A 19,692-nucleotide genomic window follows, 5' to 3' on the forward strand; every position below is an offset into this window, starting at 1 on the left:
AAATTTAGGTATAAATTCGTGGGTATATATGCATCTGTCACGCTTCATCTAATTTAAGTGCAGAGACAATCTTCTATTTCGTTGTTCGCATTTGAATATGGGGATTCCTATATATGAGACTTTCAAGAATTACTGAGTATTGTCTCCGCTTTCAATACAAAAAGAGGAAAAAATCTTAGTTATGCTCTAAAAATAAGAAAAATTTTGTTTATTTCAAGGACTATGAATAAGTTCGTGCGGTTTTTTTTTCGAAATTTGAAACTTTATTGACGTAAAATGGTTACAAATTTAATATTCAAAATATTGTCCATCGCTTACTACTACTTTTTCCCATCTTTCTGGCAATTCACGGATTCCCTTTGTGAAAAATTCGGTCGGTTTTGCCGCAATCCACGAATCGATCCATTTTTTGACTTCATCGTAATTACGGAAGTGCTGGTCAGCCAGGCCATGTTGCATCGATCGGAAGAGATAGTAATCGGATGGCGCAAGGTCTGGACTATACGGCGGGTGGGGTAGGACATCCCATTTGAGCGTTTCTAAGTATGTTTTGACCACTTGTGCAACATGTGGCCGAGCATTGTCATGTTGCAAAATAACTTTGTCGTGTCTATCGGCGTATTGCGGCCGTTTTTCTCGCAGTGCTCGGCTCAAACGCATCAATTGTCGTCGGTAGACATCCCCCGTAATCGTTTCATTCGGTTTCAGTAGCTCATAATACACAACACCCAGCTGGTCCCACCAGATACACAGCATAACCTTCAGGCCATGAATATTCTGCGCCGACGTCGATGTTGAAGCATGGCCAGGGTATCCATACGTTGCCCGACGTTTTGGATTGTCGTAATGGACCCACTTTTCATCGCCAGTCACAATTCGATGCAAAAAACCCTTTCTTTTGTGCCGTTGAAGCAGTTGTTCGCATGCCATAAAACGGCGTTCAACGTCTCTTGGCTTCAATTCATACGGCACCCAATGGCCTACCTTTCGGATCATTCCCATGGCTTTTAAACGTTTGGAAATGGTTGATTGATCAACTCCCAAAGTTTTTGCAACCTCTTCTTGCGTTTGAGCCGGATCTTGATCGAGCAATTCCTCCAATTCGGTATCCATGAACTTTGGCGGCGCACCCTCGCGTTCTTCGTCTTCCAAGCCAAAATCACCACTTTTAAAGCGTGCAAACCACTTCTGGCACGTTCGCTCAGATAGAGCATGCTCACCATAAACTTCCACCAAGATACGATGACTTTCGGCTGCTTTTTTCTTCATATTAAAATAATGAAGAAGAATTCCCCGCAAAAACACATTATTTGGCACGAAATTCGACATTTTCAAGTGTGGTAAAAATATTGTTGTTTACGCTTCAAATAAAAAACTTATACTGACGTTTGTGCCTTACGACAGTAGCTCTCCAATGAATGTTTGGAAATGTGGATCGATGGAATAATAATCAAGTTACGCCATCTGTTGTAAAACCGTAACGAACTTATTCATAGTCCTATTAATATGATATATCAAATCAAATAAAAATTTTTTGCAAACAAAAATTTTTTTGCAAACTATAATTTATACGGAAAAATTAAAACGAAAATTTATAAAAATGTAAAAAAACCGAAGATCTTTTACTTCAAATGATCCTTTACACTATAACTGAAGTGTTCAGAAAATATAAGTGCTCAACTGTTTCTTCCTCTTCCCCATCTCTACAGCTGCTACAATATTCTTTCTACAACTTCTAATTGCAAGGAATGCCTACCATGCTTTCGAGTTTGCTCCGACATATACTGTCTTCTGCGCTTAACTTAGGATTTATCTTCATGGACAACTCGACGGATAAAACCCTCAGAAGCATTAAGCTCCTTATCAATGGTCGCTTGCTCTTATTGAATAAATCCTGCAGATCGGACAACGTCACAAGGTTGCTCGTGTTGTTTGGAGTTTGCAACAGATGCTTCCACTTCACGGAGCACCTTATGAACGAATGAATGGGGGCACTTCAGGAAATTAAAGATTTCTAAATTGGTGTGATTTGCATTTATAGCGACGATCACTACATACATTTCTGTTACCGCCACTGTGCTGGTGCTTTTCTACTTCCGTGGGTGTAGGGAAAAGAAGGACAGATTTTTTTAAATTCTAAAATTAAAATTTTAAAATATCGGGGTAAAAAAAAAAAATCATTTAAAATGAAAATCCGCAGTAAGATATCATGCCAGACTTCTTTTCCTTATGGCAGCATACTTTTAAAAGCGTTAATACGGCAACATTGCCGTTTTTTTTCTTCGTTAACGCTAGCACGATTTTTTCTTTGCGCGAAAATTGTTAGTTGTCCCACGTTTTCTGGTGCTTTTAACTTTTGAAGTAAGTTTACAATTATTTTAGTTTTGGCTTTTTTTATATTTAAAATGCATATATTTTACAGAAATGAGCTCCTCCTCTTCGACTGTCTCTTCGGAGGAACACCAGGAAAAACAATGCAAGTATCGGAAACAAAAGTTCAATAACAAGTGCGTTGACGACGAAATTTTAGTGGCTAGTTTGAAGCTGTGGCTAACGATCGATTCAAATGCAAATGCACTGCGTGCGACAAAGTTTTGAGCTGTGGCAAGTCTGATTTACAGAAGCACGCCGAAACAAAAATACACCAAAAAATATGAAAGCAACTAAAAAGACATCTAAAATAAACAGCTTTTTTTTAGAAAAGGCGAGTAAACCAAAAGATTCCAGAAATTTCGAAATAAGACTTAGCATGTTCTTCGCTGAGCATAATGTTGCGCTGCAAGTGGTGGACCATTTAATCCCACTCTTAAAAGAAATCGTGCCCGATTCTGAAATAATAAAAAATTCTGAGCTCGGAAGAAAGAAGTGCACCAACATAATAAAAAATGTATTGGCAAAAGAAGAAAAAGACAATTTAGTTAAAAAATTAGAAGTACACAAATTTTCCATAATGATCGATGAGAGCACAGACATCGGTCTCAATAAGCATATGTGTCTCATGGTGAGATTTTTCGACGAGGAAAGCGAGCGACTTGTGATTAAGCTGCTGGATCTAATTCCAATAAGAACTGAATGCACTGCAGAAGCTCTGTACGGAATTTTCAAAAAATCTTAAGCAAACAATTCAATTTTGATTTTGCAATTGCCACATTATAGTGTAAATACAGGAGAAAAAAATTTAGGCAATTTCGTAGGGATAATTTGTTGTAAGCGTAGGGAAAAGTAGGGAATTTTGTTGGGCTGTGTAGGGATTTTTTAAAAAACCATTTACCATCACTGCTTCCGCCCCATGCTGCACTTTTACTGAAAAAAAGGTAAAAACCAAACATATCACCAAACCACTTATTTCTGCTACCACCAAAAGATTAGTGGTAGTGCAAAATGCCCAACCCTGTTCAAAAGACGCCCCGAGATAAGGTTTAAAAAAAAACATGTAAAAATATTGATGCTTTCGGGTTTCTCTATTTATCTTCAAAATATGGCTCTTAACAGTTATATAATATGTAAAAAATTACTTCATTTAAATGTCCGAAATCCGTCAACCATCGATTCATGAATGTCTACTTGTTGAGTACGTCGATATATCGAGATATGTTGAAGGTTATTCAGCAACACTTTGCGCCACAGCAGCAATATTCTTAAAAGAACGTCCAGTTTTTCATCTACCAGTCCTTTCTCTATCTTCGAAAAAGCCTGTTCTTAAAATTTGTCGACCAGTCTTTGAGTTGTCGACTTATTCGGACGATTATTTCCACCAAAAAAATCACGAATTTTGCGATATGTTGTTCTTAAAAAAAGATCATTTTCTTAATGAGTTTCAATAATTTTAAAGCGTTACTCGATCGTGTGAAATTGTGCGTCTGTCGACTTGGCAAAGGTCAACGATGACATAAAAAAGGTACTGTCTAAAAATTATTCTCTATTAATACCTAAGCGTCACTTTTGAGAGACCCTTTGAAGTGAAGAATATAAAAAGTATATATGTGACCTGGTCTATGAAAAGGTACCTTACGTGTCAAAAATCATTTTTCACTGAGGGGCTCTTTAAAATGGTGAAAACCAGAAAGTCATAATTTGTTCAAAAGTTTGTTAAAAGTAAAAAAAAAGAAAAGTACAAATACGATAAAGACTGATTTTTTTGTCATGATACAAATTAGAATAACGAAGACAATAATTTGTGCAAATTAAAAACTGAACCATTCCTGGACAGTCTGAGGTGTAATCAATCTGATACTGAAGTTTGTTTTCAAAAAACTTTTTTCACCGGGTCTTACAAGTTTTTTTTTGCAAGGATGTCGGTACAAAAGCTAACTTATCTTTTAAAACGATTTCTGCGATTTGCATTAACTTTTTCTTATTTATTTATATTTATATGTATAAAAAATGTTTTTCACTGCTTCTGTGATTTTATTGATACTGTGATCTATGCTGAAGAAAATAAGCCAAACCGGATTGAAAAATATTAATATTTAAAAAAGTTACAAGGGTTTTTAGAAGTTTAAACTTTAACTGCTGTTTTCTCGAAAACTTGTTTTCGCACGTAAGGTATCTTTTCGTAGACCAGGTCACATATAGTAAAAAAATATAATAAAAAAAATTCATAAACCAAATTAAGAAAATAATTGTCTTATGATCTGTCCATAAACTTTTGATTTTAAAAATAAATTTATTTATGTAAATCGTTTGAAAATGAAAAGTAATTTTATGCCTGAATAAATTTATTTCAGACCAGTGTGCAAATACAAAACAAAAAACAAAAAAACATATGCCATTGGCGGAATAAAACTTAGATTGAACCAATTAATTTAGTTAATAAGTGATTTTTTTTTTAGTTCCATAATTTTTGGGCTTTTAATACATTGCGCGTGCTAAACGCCAACACAAATTTGATTTTATGAGATTATATGTACATTTATGTCTGTAAATACATACACACAGATGTCCAAGTTAGGGTCTTTACACTTTTGTTGTTCAAAATTGATTAGCGCTGCCTTAAAGTTCCGCAGCCAAAGCCGACGGAGAAGCGCATAAGTTATTGACTTTGACAGTTTAGTTGATTTAAAGTCGAGCGATGTGTTTTATATCACGTAAATTCCTACATTCGAGTTTTGTGAATAACATTTGGAAAGTTGTATTATTAAAGTTACATTTTTTATATAAAATGACGCTAACAAGTTCTAAGCCACTTCCAGTAGATGCCCTTAGTTAGTCTTATTTCACGCTGTGTACATTTTGTCTAAAAGCGTAGGGCCTGAACAAAATTATTGAAATAATTTCGATAGTGAGCAAGTTGTTTTAAGGAATTCCAAGTAGAGATTGAGTTTAATATTTCCGTATCCACCATACGTTGCCAGGAGGTCTTTGGTCTTCCACGGTTCCTTGCACCTTGTTGATTCCACCACAGAGCAGCCCTGCAAACTGCGCTGGCATCTTTGCGCAAAGTGTGGCCTATCCAGCCAAATCGTCTGCCTTTGATGATGAGCTCGATTGGGAGTTCGTTGATCGAAATAAGCATTTCCTGGTTTGAAATAACACGACGCCACCAGATTTTCAAAATTTTTCATGAGCACGCGTTGACGACCAGTCGAAACAGGCGACCAAACTTGGTAGTTCCAATGATATCCTTCCGGTAATATGAAAGTTAAAGTAGAGACTTAGTCTGGTAAGCCAATTGTCGTAAATGTTGATAAAATCATGAAAATTGGAGAGTCGGACCGGGCCGAGAATTGAAAACTAGCAAAAAAATGTATTTAATCTATTAAGAGACCTAAGTCTTACTTTGTATTACTTACTGATATAAATAAAATATAATGAAATGAAAAATCTTCAGAAAACAAAAGAAAATCCAATTCCAAATTGTTTTAAGTTCATCACCAAAATGATGTAAAACAAGATCAACACTTTTTATTTCACCTCCTAAATTTATTTAAGCAGTGTTTTATAAAAAAGTTTAATTTGACGACAGTGCATCAATTTGTTCCGATGAGAGCGACTTCAGGACTTAAAAATGAATTAAATTAAAAATATTTAAAAAAATTTAAAAGGAAATACAAAAAAAAGATTAAAATAAATAAAAACAATAAAACTAATATACAATAAATAAAAATAATAAAAAACAATAAAAATAATAAAAAAATATAAAAGAAGAAGTTAATGTTATTTCGAAACTAACGATTAAAAAATTAATCATCCGAAATCAAAGTCCCCAAACCAATCAAATACGTTAGCTAACATTTTCAAAAGAATAGTAAATGAATTTTGTACTTCGCAAGCATCAAATTAGCCTGGAGAAAAATTTACCCACTTTCGGTAGATATGGACGTATGCATCAATTCTTAAATTTTGGGACACATCTGGCGCAATGTGACATTTAACTTTTGCCAACTAATTTCAAAATTTTTCAGTTACCACAGTTTTCCTACAAAGTTCTTAGGAAACGTGGGAGCGATGGAGATATTAACATTTGTTCCCCCTGACGACGCCATGGTGCAAATCCAAACTGGTCAACTCCGGAAAGAAGTTTGAAAAAAATCGAGCCAAGAAGCACCGAGAGCTTTGGTAACTCCTGAGTGTTTTAGGTTAAAAAGCCCATTGTATTTAAAGCTCTAAAAAGTGAAAGGGTAGATGGACAAAGAGGAAAGGAGAGAGGTAACAGACAAAAAGAGATAGGATAGAATAGAGACATAGAAGCAACTAAAGCGGTAAGAATTTTCAACATTCTTTGGCAAATCTGAAAATATTCTCCTGTAGGTTAGGTTAGGTTAAATGGCTGCCTTTACGAGGGGACAAAAATTTATCCATTGTAATACCATGCAGGGGGAGGGGAGGGACACAGACGGAGGAGAGGAACCCGACAGAATCCAGGGCCTGGATAAGAGGATTTGAGGATAACGACCAACGAGTGGCGATTTACGTTTGTGTTAAGCGCTTCAAGCTGCCGATGAATTTCACCAGTGTAGCGAAAAAGTGAGAGTCCAGATTTTTAAACCTTGGCCCGTCGAGAGCAGGGCAGCTGAGAAGAAGGTGCTGAGTGATTCACCATCGTTTCCCAGACAGACATACACGGGAGCAGGGCAACTGAGAAGAAGGTGCTGAGATGATTCCACCTCGTTCTCCAGACAGCTTCTGCAGAATGAGCTTGAAGCAATGCCAAGCCTCACCGCATGGATACCTAACGGATAGTGTCCGGTGAGGATAATTACCAAATTCGATAGCTGCGGCTTTGTTAGTCTTAGAAGTTCCAATCTACCCTCGGCTAGAAGGATGTCAGGAATTTGCGCACTAGCCCAGCGCCCACTGAGTTGACGCAAGGCCCATCTTTCCAGTAGCAGACCGCAGGTTCTTAAGAGAACTCTTATCTTATCATATTGCGATGAAGCCGGCTCAAGGGTCCCCTGTCTGGCCAACTCATCAGCCCAACAGTTTCCCTTTATGCTGATGTGACCGGGAACCCAAATGAGCCTTATATCGAAGTATTCCGATGCAATCGAGAGGGAAGTCAAGCATTCCCCGACTAATTTCGAACGCACAAACAGCGAGCTCAAGGCCCTACTTGCCGCTTGGCTGTCAGAGTTGATATTTACCACCTTTACTGCAATTACAGAAGCGAGCAGCCAATCCACAGCTTCCTTAATCGCGGCTACTTGTGATTGGAAAACACTACAGCGCTCCGGAAGCCTAAATTTGAGCTTGATGGGGAGCTCCTCGCAGAATACTCGCCCACCAACTCTTCCGTCCAGCTTCGAGTCACCCGTAAGTAGGAGATCAAATCTCTTGGTTGTGCAAGTAGCATTTCTCTGATCTGGGTTTCAGAACATAAGAACGTAGAAATAGAAAATGAAATTGCTGATGAGCTTTTTGGACTGGTCTTAGCGATCTTCTGCTCGGTCATCGGCATTCCCCTAACCGTTGTTAAAGGGGAACTGCACAACTTATTTCTCAGGAAAGCGGAGAAGAGATGGGCCTCCATTTCTGCATGTGCTATATCAAAAACCCTGTGGCTCCCAGTAAATTGGACACAGGGCATAGAAATTCCTGGGGACTCCACGCCATTCACTTTCCAAACTCGTAACTGTGTTTACCGGTTATTGGATGATCGACACACCCACAAAAATGCTAGGTTTACCATTTAACCTTCATTGCAGAAGCTGTGATTTTTCTGCAAATTTCCGGGTTTGGCAGCTAGACGATTACTGGGTGGTACTTTCTTTGACAGCTTGGGACAGTGTTACAACGTGAATCCTATCAAACTTCTTCATTACATCAATAGTTCTGATTCCCTGTAGATATCTGCCCGTTGGAGGTCTCATAATATATTAGTATTAAAAGGACGCTTTAGTGATACTTAAGGAGTACTTCAACTATTTCCCCTATCTATTTTTGCGTTCCCGTATAGTATTAAGTTAGAGATCATCTCTCCCTGCTCTTCTAGAAGGAAGGATAAATTGTTTTGCCTGCCTCCATCCTGGACGTTCCATCCAGTACCGTAGGAATCCCGTGTCGTCCTATTCGTTCACCAGGGTTGCCAATATTCGACGAACCCATCTGGCAACCCTGTATCTTTTGACAGAGACGTCAGATCGCTTAATGACATACCGCGTTGGAAGCGTCAGTCCAAGCAAATTTTTCCCATGGAACAGTACACGCCAAAGATTGTTGCCTCGTCGATTGGAATGGGCCCAAACAGTCATCGAAATCCGTCGGGTCCGTCGAATGTGGGCAACCCTGTATTTCTCCCTCAATTACAAGTCTTCTTCAGTGTCTCTTGGTTGGGTCGGGTCAACCTGGTTTTTAAAAAACAAAATCAATTTAGAATTGAAAGAGTTAATTGAATTGAAAAAAATATTGAAGAATGAATAAAACTTATATTCAATATTCGGATGTAAATGTTTGTTCCAACACCTATACTAACACATTTGCGTTCTAAGAGAGTACTTATGCTTTAAGTTGAGGTATTCCATAAATTTAGTTGGTGGTTGTCATAGAGTCTCATGTTGTTGTAAGTACACCTAACATAATAATAAATTTATGTCATAGTATGAAGGCGTCTTTTAACTAATCTAGTCGCCAATCGAAAGATAATTAAGATTACAAGAAGTTAGCAACAAATATTACTTGCACCTTCGCAGGTGTATACACTATGTACTAAAATTATAAGTACACTGTTAGATGGTACCATTGCAGCCATGTTTTTGGTACCCAAAAAAATTATCAAAGGTTAAAGGAAAAGCAAGTCTGCAGGAACCAGCTTTTCGAAGTTATCCAGAAACTGGCCGACTGACTTCCGAAGACCAACCGAAATTTTGAAATTTAAGCAAAAATCTTTCTGATTGTGATATTATTCACTATGGGCGAATTTTTTCATAAGACGAAACCGAATTTGTTTAGAAAGACAAATCGCAAGAGCTTTCAGCGCTCATAAAGTATTAGCTCAATGTTTTCTTCTATTCCCCACACAATGACTTCTGCGCTAAAAGTTCTCAGAAATTTCAAGGTAACTATTATAATAGATTACGTGCTTTTTAAAGTCCACGCAATGATTTACAGAGGACCAAGTAGAGGAAGGATAGGATAGTTCCGGTGGTATCACAAGGGGCCCCTAACTGGCCTAGGCCACTTCACCTAACCTAACCTAACATATATCATGCGCTCTGAAAGGCATCTATTAAATATATCTATTTAATATGATTCGTAAAGCTGGTACACAGCTGGTTCGAAGCTTGCAGATCGTAGCTCTGGTGCGCGTGTCTTTGGGCCGAACTTTTAAAGAGCTGCCTAGTAAAATTAGGCGTTTTCTCAAAATTCCAATGACCAGAATAGTTTTGTGAATTTACTAAAGCCCGTATAAAGGAAATTATCAAAGTCCGCGAAGACAGAGAATTCAGGCAGTGTTGGATGGAGAGTTCAGGACAGAGGCAGGTTAAATATGATAGCTTATCTTTCTCAATAGAAGAGCATCAAATAAGTTTTTAAAGCTGTACAGAGAGAGCTTACGAAATCTTACTGAATACCACATTGGACATTGTAGTCTGCGTTACCACATCAGAAAACTAAAATTCGTAGAAATAAGAGTCTGCCATTTTTACGAACTGGATAATGGAACTCCAGACCACGTTGTCTGCGAATGTGCAGATCTCCCAAGACGAAGGCTCGTACATCTAGCTGGCGTGACTCTAAATCGATTAGCATAAGGCACAGAAAACCTGAAGAGCTACTGAAATTCATCAGAAGCCACCAATTGCAGGCTAGCGCTCAAGCACAATAGACCACATCAGAGGTCGCAGCGCAATTTAGCCCAATACTAATAGTCTCCTTTGCATTTGCAAATAATCATGTTGAAGATAAAGGTGAATTAACTAACCAAATTTTGTCCCAAAAACTAAACTTATCACCACTAAAGGTAGCACGTAATGTAAATAATTAAAATAAATGTTTGAGAAACCCTCCTTCTGGTAAACAACTTCGGCGTCCAATCGCTCGACTATATTTACTTAACTTTTATGACTTTAAATTTTTTATGGCCCTTCGATTGTTTCAAGAGGCATTTTCTATTTTCTACTGATCGATGGCGTGTGGATACGAGACATTTACCAGTTGAGGACAATCTAGTTTGGGCTGAGTGGTCGTAGGTTTCGCAAGAGTTACGCTTAGTGTTAATGGCAATCGGCAGACAAAAATATAACAGAAACTTCAACTTTAAATAAAGTCAAAAGTAAGTGATTGAAGTATGTGATTTTAATAATACCAATTAAGTAAATATGAATCTATATAACTATTTACATACACGTTTGAATATGTATTCAGACTTATGTGCATCGAGATTAATGTAGGTCATAAATGTTTGATAAGCCGCTGAAGTGGCGTTTGAGTGAAATCAAAGATTAAACAATTTTCCACGTGTTCGAGGTGGCTGCGAGCAAAAAAATTCGGCTAAATACGCATCAATTAAGAAAAATTAAATTTATTAACAATCGCAAGTGTGAATAGGAGGTTTCTAAGTCGTTTGAGAAATTTTGTGATACATAATAAAAAAATAAAATAAATAAATAATTCGCGCGTACACTTTTATTAGGTGTTTGGCCAAGCTGTTCCTTCTATTTGGGCGTGCGTCTTGATGTTGTTTCACCACTAGAAGGACCTGCAGTTTTAAGCCGACTCAGAACAGCAAATATTTTTAATGATTTCACGGCGAAGTCCAAAATAAAAAAGACTGAGCTAAAATAGAAACGACAAGAGTTTTGCTCTGATAATTTCGAGTTAATTTATTCAAAATAGTCCCCCCTGGCCTCGATACACTGTTTTGCGCGATCTAAAAGCTTTTCGAAAGAGTGTTTTAGGTCATTGCCCGGAATGTCCCTCAGGATGTCGGTACAAGCCTTTTGGATGGCCTCAACGGACGCAAATCGTTTTCCATTTATCTCTCGTGGCCAAATGCAATTTTCCGAATAGATAGAAGTCACAGGGAGCCATATCAGGCGAATAAGGAGAGTGATTGAGGGTTAATATACGATTTCTAGTCAAAAAATCAGTCACAAGAGTGGATCGATGATATGGTGCATTATCATGCAATAAGCGCCAATTCGACGAATACTATGCAACAAACGCTTCAAAATGCCAAGATAGAAAATTGCATGGACCGTTTGCCCCATTGGCACGAACTCCTTGTAGACAGTTGCCTTGGAATCTTAAAAACAAATGAGCATCCACTTGATTTTTACTTCTCCAAACGCGATTATACGGCAGTTGCCGTAGCCGATTGGGTTGCTTCATAACTCCCATTCGGAATTCAGAGAGAACATAGGTTCAAATCTCGGTGAAACACCAAAATGAAGAAAAAGTGTTTTCTAGCTCCTCTATTTTCTACCTCCGAGTGTATTTCTCCAATGAAAAAGCTCCTCATAAAAAAATATCTGCGTTCGGAGTCGGCTTGAAGCTATAGGTCTCTCCATTTGTGGAACAACATCAAAACGCGCGCCATAAATAGGAGGAGGAGCTCGGCCAAACACCCAGAAATATACAGATACAGTATAGACATACATATTTACATATTTATTTTATTAGATTGTATCAGTGAGAAGTATACTAGTGTCATATATATAATATATATATATATATATATTTTTTTTTTTTCAAATATACCAAAGGTCCAGTTTGCTGATGATGTCAAAATCATGTAACATGAACAGAGGGATAGACTTGGGTTTTTCGGGGAGGTAATTAAAATAGAAAAACCAAGGTAGCCTTATCGCTATTATGTTTTTGTTTAGACTGGACAGAACTGATTACAGTGACAATTTCTACAAAAAATATCTTTAGGCAACGACAACATCAGCTCTGCCATGCTATAAGGGCTACTGAGCTATTCCATGTCAAGTGAATGAAGTATTTTGTAGATTTTCAACAGATATTCTGCAGTTTGTTTGTGGGACAAGAAGTAAACTGAGGAAAATTTAATTATTCAAATTTATTAATATTAATATAGAAAATAATGATAAAAATGCAATGGAAATATAAGTACAGTGGCGATCAAAATAATAGCAACAGTGCATAATGCAAAATTTTAATTATTTATTTACTTATATATATTTTCATATATTTTTTTTTTACTTTTTTATAAAAAATATAGTTCATATTCCAACCAAAGCCATTTGACTCAAGCCTTATCACTTTGTTAAAATTAAGAAAAAATTCAACAAATGTTCATGAAAATTTCAAAACTTGCACTAAAAACTTTTAACAGATTAGACTAAATTTTAAATCATTCTTTCAGAATTTTCAGGAAAAATTTTGAGCTATTCAGTTTTAACTGGCCATGTTTTAAGTGGCTCAAAATTCGCGTTGATTTTTGGTAATTTTTCCCCCATGCTCCAAATTTTTTTATGTGGAATAAAATGGACAACACGAAATTGTCTCAAATCTATGGTGGTTAGCCACTTTAAATTGGCACAATATGATAACTGAGCCAAATGCAAAACTGCATAATCATAATATTTGGTAAAAATTCAAATTAAATTTTAAATAAAACTTAAACAAAATTTTTATGAATTTTTTTTCAATTATTTTTTATTATTGTACAAAGTTTGGAGCGTTGTGTTACACGATTGGTAAGAATTTTAGGAAAAATTTAAATTTTTTTCAAAAGTTTTCTAATATTTTAAAACTTTTTTTTTCATATTTGTACAACGTTTGAAACTTTGGATTTTATTTTTAGTTAGAATTAAAAAAAAAAAATAAATTTTTATCAACATTGTTTTGACTTTGTGCAATACTTACATATGTTAAGTTAGAATGTTTGGAAAACTTGAAATTTTTATAAACATTTTTTTTTTAATTTTTTTTTTTCATTTTCTACAAAGTTTGAAAGTTTGTGTTATAGGTACGCTTAGATGGTGTTTTTGGAAGAACTGAACTTTTTATATTATGAAGATTTAAAAATTCGTTTTTTATTTTGTAAAAGGTTTGAATCTTTGTGTTTAGTTGGAATTTTTAAACAAATAAAATTTTTAATGGAAATTATTTTTAAATTTAATTAAATTTAATTTTAATTTTGTACAAGGTTTGAAACCTTGTGTTAGATGTTTAGTTAGAATTTTAAGGAAAATATAAATTTGTTTGAAAAATTTTTTACTTTTTTTTATTTTGTAAAACGCTCGAAACTTAAAAAAAACTTTATGTTTTTATGAAATTTGTTTAAATATTTTTTTAAGTTTTTTTTTTTTTTCATATGTCTAATTTCTAATTCTTTTTTACAATAATTTTGTGCAAAATCTGAAACTTTGTGTCATAATCTTAGTTAGAATCTTTGGAAAATTTAAAATTTTTATGAATTTTTTTATTTTTATTTTGTACAAAGTTTGAATCTTTGTTTACATGTTTAGTTAAAATTTTTGAAAAAATTTAAACTTTTATGAAAATATTTACATTTTTTAAACTTCTTGCAAGGTTTGACACTTTGTGTTATATGGATTTTGGTGTACAATAGTATGAATTAGATATTTTATTACTTGTCGAAAACATTGCAATATATGGCGCTGCTATTATATTGACCACTGCTGTAGATATTGATGCTTAAAGTGAAATAGCATTTCCAAACATCACCTAAGAAATTGCTCATGCGACGTTATTTTGCTTCAACTGCAAGCGAGAGCGTGGAACGAACAACAAAGAGGCACAATCGGTCCCCGCGTTCGGCAACGTTCGGCATCTGTCTCTCTCCTACTTGAGTGAGCATTTATATGTATGTATATATCTATACTATAAAGGTGAATGTCTGTACGTTGTTCGCGCATCACTACGAAACGACAACACCAAATGACGTAAAATTTTTTATAAATACATTCATATTTTCACCCAATGAAGGTTATAGGCATGTTTTTATGATGGAACTCCCTGCCCACAGGCCCCATGCCGCGCCACCACTCTCATTCGTCACTAATAATCGAATATTTGATTAAATTTAATCTAAAAAATCTAAGTTTTTCCTATTTTCCTATAGAATAAATTTCAGAGCTATTAAATTTTTAAAAAACTTTTTAAGTTTACTTCTTATTAAACTAAAGCATACGATGAAACAATTTTTAGAATGATGGACGACAGTGTTCAAAATACTTAGATCACTGGACAGGGAATCGCCCTACCACCATATACATATTTCCGAAATTAAAATTTTTGCAGAACTACCAGTAACGCAGTGCGACTTATATAACTCAGTTTCGGTTCAAAATTTTCGAAATAATTCATCCAATAGGACACAATTGACGCTTCATAAAACATCCCTTTTGCAATTTGGAAGTGGTTTATAAAAAATGTGGAGAAATTTGCACCAGAAGTGATTTTCTGTTCACAAGAACTAACACCAGTAGAAATGCAAGTAATAAATTTGGAATATCAGATCAGTTTGCTACTAAAACAATAACCAATAAAAAGCCAAAAGTGTATAACAGAGTACACCTGCAGTCTCTTTATCTTTTGAAATAAAAAATGAGTTTCAAAAATCGTTTTTGCTGACTCAACGGAAATAAACTCGGTCATAAAATCTAGTCGACAGCCAACAAATTATTTTAAAAAATTTCTTGCTCATATTCGATTTGATCAGCAATAAAGTGAAACAGAACGAGTAGCCATTTACTGATTTAGGGCTGTCAACAAATGTTAAGATACTCGTGTAGATGATTAAACTTTATCTTGCTCGAAAACTTTGTCAGACGAAGTCTTCTGGTTATTTGGTTGAAAAGACATAAATTGTTAATTCGGTGCTGACATTGGCGCACTCTTCGATATCTAACTGATTTCTCCCGATATATCTCTCTCACGCATGGATTTGTTCCGAGGATGAGCAGAAGCTTGGTCATATTTGTGTAAATTTTCGTCTATATCCAGAATGTGCTGTTCAGGAACTTTATTAGGTTGTTGATATCTAAGACAGACAGTTGTTCGAGTCTCTCCAACAGCGGTTTGCCCAGGATTAACATTCTGTCCTTCCATAGGGCAGAGCGTTCACATGGACGGGGCATGGAAGATTGTTTCCTTTTTCTCCGATTGTTTACAACTGTGACAGTATGTATTGTAAGGGATGCTCATGTTGGCTGCTTGTTCTCCGACAGGCCAACTGGCTTTTGGCTTTTTTGACTGCCGTTAGTCTCTAGGCGTCCAGTCGTTTCATGTTTATCAATGTTGACAATTGCTCGGGGTTGTAGGTGGGTCATAACGTTCTACTGATTTTGCATTTCGTCTGGTCTCTCCATCTACAATCCGCGATTCGAAGGTATTGTAGGGAAATTGTATTCTTTACTGCACCTAATGGTGTGAATACCGATTTTGCAAGATCGCTATTCGCGGTAAATCCACTCTTGCCAGTTCATCTGCTTTTTCGTTACCTTCAATGCTCCAATGTCCCTGCACCCAGATTAAGGTAACTTTCTGGTTTTCACTCAAGATGTTAAGGCTATTCCTACTTTGTTCCACCAGTTCCACCAGGTTTTTGTAGCTGAATCCAGTACATGGATTGCAGCTTAGCTATCCGAAAGAATATCGATATTGCCCTTAAAGGAAAAATATGCGATTAGTAACTTACAAGATTCCCCAATTTCTAGTACTGAAAGGCACTGCAGGCATTAGGAGACGTGCAGATGCTTCAATTTGAAGTCTGCTTCAACACCACAATTCACTTCATCGTCATCTTCCTTACTCCATTCCTCCTGAGATGGAATGAGAGTGGCAAAGTTTTTATTGAATGTTACCGTCGGAATGATATAATCAGCCCTCTCCCAGTCCTCTCCGTAAATCTTCCACAGAATTTTTCTCTCAAACACTCCGTGCATCGCTTCGTGTTTTCCTCAGCCCTACGGCGCCCTTCAATTGAGCGGACATTACGAGAGCGTAATAATGATGGTTTTACTTCATTTTCTTCCAAAATTTTACTAGTTTCCTACACTTTTACGAAGCTCAGGAACACGGTGAAGGTAGTAAAGTTATCTAATAGTTTCACCTACAGGCTCAGTTTCAATACCGGTTTTCCCACTTATTGTGTGAAATTTGAAAACAGTTTATTGCTCTGCTCTTACCCGGCGATCACTAGTCGTTGGTACATATTTTATTTATTTATTCTTTGGCAGCTTCGATCTGCTTATTTGAGAGCCCTACCTTTATAAGGTATACATAAACAAGTTTTTAGTGGTTTTGTTTTGGACATATTTGGATTATGCATTGGAAAATACGCACTCTATTATTGGCTAAAGTTATTAAATGTTTCAATCGTTTTATTATGCCAATCAATCAAAATGTCATAGGTGCAACAAATCGCCAAGTGTTATTGCCGACAACCAAGAAAGTGGGTGTAGAATATTTATGGAATTTATTATTTTGTTTTTAATCTCAAACCACTTAAAACAGGAAATGATGTTGCACTTGATTAGTCAAAATTTGCGGCATAAGCAGATTAAACATTCAACTTGAAAGTTGCGCGGAGAAGGCAAATTTTATAAGAAAAGGTTAAAAAGTGAAAAAAGTGATATTTTGTGTACTGCTGGTGAGTTTCTTTTTATTTAATATAGATTTAGAACTCTAATATACAGTACCTGTTTAAGTTATTACGAACGATAAAAATATGTTACAAAATTTAGCTATGGCGAAACACCCGAAAGTACTGTGTGCGCTAATAAATGCGAATTTTCGTGTGTGACCTGTGAGACTGAAAACAATTTTTTTCTTAAATGTGAGTATATATAAGAATATTGTGGAATGATGAAGATCGTCTTCATCCCTAATGAAATACTAGCCCCAAAAGCTTCAGACCCGTCAGCATGACTTTTTTCGTGTTGAAAAATGTCTCGAATGACTAGTGGAGTAACGCATGCGTCAAAAGTCGCTGAAGGCTCACCCTCTGTCTCCATTTCAGCATGCCTATCAAAGTAGAAAATCTTGCGAGTCGGCACTGCAAGATCATGTTACTGGGCTAGAGCTAGCCATCGACAGGAGGAACTACGCCATGGGCATCTTTTTGGACATAGAGGGGCATTTGATAATGCCACTCTTGATAGTTTGTGCACTAGAGGAAGATTTGCTGGTGTCATTCAGAGTTAATAGAGGCTGTCCCCAAGGCGTTGTGCTGTCTCCATTGCTCTGGTGCATGGTGATCGACCTCTGCTCAGCACCTTAAACGATGCTGGAGTCTTCGCACAAGCATATGCGGACGGCGTTGCCTGTTGTATAACAGGACCTTCGTTTATGAACATCTGTAGGAAAGTGCGCAAATCTCGGGATATGATTGACACTTGGTGCCGTGCGCATGACCTATCGGCAAAACCTACGAAGACTGTCCTCTGCACCAGAAGGAGGAAACTTGATGGACTCGTTCTGCCTAAGCTAAAAGGAGTCACAATCCAGCTATCCAAAGAAATCAAATAACTAGGAATAATTCTCGATAGTAAACACCTGTGGAAGTCACACGTTGAAAGAAAGACATCCAAAGCACTGAAAGCCTTCTGGCACTGCAAGGGTGTTTTTGGGAAAACGTGTGGTCTTTCTCCTAGCAAGAGCCTATGGATCTACATGGCTATGATAAGACCAATTATCACCTATGTATGTATCAGTGGTCTGGATGAGTAGACTCTCCCTCGTGGGGGTCCGGAGGACCTTATAGAGGCTACAATGCTGTTGCGCCGGAACTTTTCCGACTACTTCAGGCCCGTCATTTGATGCTCTGGTTAGTCTACCACCACTTCATGTTTTCATCCAAGGAGAGGCCTTGAAGGCCAGCACGGTTCTGGCTCTGGTGTTAACGTGGAATCAGGAGAGATAAAATAACACTTCGCTCTTGAAAGGTGGTGTATCGCTGTTCTTGTGATGAACTTTGTTGTGGAAAAGCGATGGAGAGGTAGATCTATATGTATCTGCAGCGACAGCCAAGCTGCGCTCATGGTCTTAGACAGCCCCCCAACCACTTCAAGGGTAGTCGAGTCATTTAAATCCAGGTTAAATTATGGGTGGGTTTCGCGGATAACGAGATCTCTGACTCTTTAGCTAGAGTGGGGTCTGAGGCCAACATTCTTAGCCGTTCTGCCACTCCCGAAATTTTATAAATTTCTATTATGGATAATTACAACTTTCTTGATAAAAAAATATAATAATAGTTTTACTACATTCTCGTCCATTTTCGTGTCATTTGGTCGCACAGTTTCCAGCAGCTGCAATCACACTCTTTCGAAACACAAAACAAAAATCAAAAATACACGCACAAAAATACAATTCAATCAGCGCAAGTTCAATGAAATAATTATTTACTCGATGCTCCAGAATGATCGATTCGCCCAGTTCGTCAAGGGCGCAGTGACATCTTATTACAAAGCCGTGGCTGTGTGGCTGTTGTGTGTATGAATCATAAGGAATATGTGAAGATGTGTTGATTTTTCGTTGTTGTTTTCTTAATTCATATCTCATATTTCAATTGAAGACTTCTTTCTTTATACTTCAACGTTAACAATAGCAGTAAATAATAGCAGTGTGACTTCATAAGAATAGCTGACATACATACAAGTGGCAAGTATTTGCGTACGAATAAAAATATATTAGTTTTGTGGGTTTTCGATTGGATTGGCAATGGAAATGCAGTTGAACTTTCGCTTTTGAATACTAATAATATAATAAAACACCGCTGAATGGTTACTACGAAGAAGCGTGAGAATTGAGAAGGAAGCGCTCGCTCAAAAGGTCAATTGCACTGTGAGAATCAGGAATTAGTAAAATCCACGTTTTTAAATGGATGGACAAAACTGTGTGAATATTTTTTAAATAATCGGATCACAAGAAGTTGATACATATATACGTGTTATATAAGATGGGGCAAAATTAATCATGCAATTTTGTTTTTGAATAACTTTTGCACTAAAAAAAATCATTTTAAGTGATGAAAATATTTATTTTGACCTTTACGCCGTGCGCTGCCTTCTAGTAGTTGGAAGTATCTTTTTTGGTCAGTCTAAGTTACAGAAACGAAAAACCGAGGCAGAGCTGATTCCTAAAAAATAAAAAATTAACAAGTGGGGCGTATACTTTTGTTTGGCCAAGCTCCGCCTCCTATTTGAGGTGAACGTCTTGATGTTGCTGACTTCGAACGTCAGATATTTTTGATGAGGAGCTTTTTCATGGTAAAAATACACTCGAAGGCTTGCCATTGCCTGCCGAGTGGCGAACGCT

General features: G+C 36.6%; 1 protein-coding gene across 6 annotated transcripts in view; it reads left to right on the forward strand.

Annotated features, from left to right (window-relative positions):
• The window catches only part of LOC128857809 (riboflavin transporter RibJ), an 83,163-nt gene that overhangs the window by 17,385 nt on the left and 46,086 nt on the right, over positions 1 to 19,692 (forward strand). Inside the window, exon 1 of one of the 6 annotated variants that reach the window (XM_054093582.1) lies at positions 10,325 to 10,711. The exons of the other annotated variants lie outside the window; for them this stretch is intronic. The gene's annotated coding sequence lies outside the window, so the exon portion shown is untranslated. Of the gene's footprint in view, positions 1 to 10,324; positions 10,712 to 19,692 lie in introns of those variants that run through there. 6 annotated transcript variants of the gene reach the window in all.

This window comes from Anastrepha ludens, chromosome 3 (assembly GCF_028408465.1).
Source record: "Anastrepha ludens isolate Willacy chromosome 3, idAnaLude1.1, whole genome shotgun sequence".
Lineage (NCBI taxonomy): Eukaryota > Metazoa > Arthropoda > Insecta > Diptera > Tephritidae > Anastrepha > Anastrepha ludens.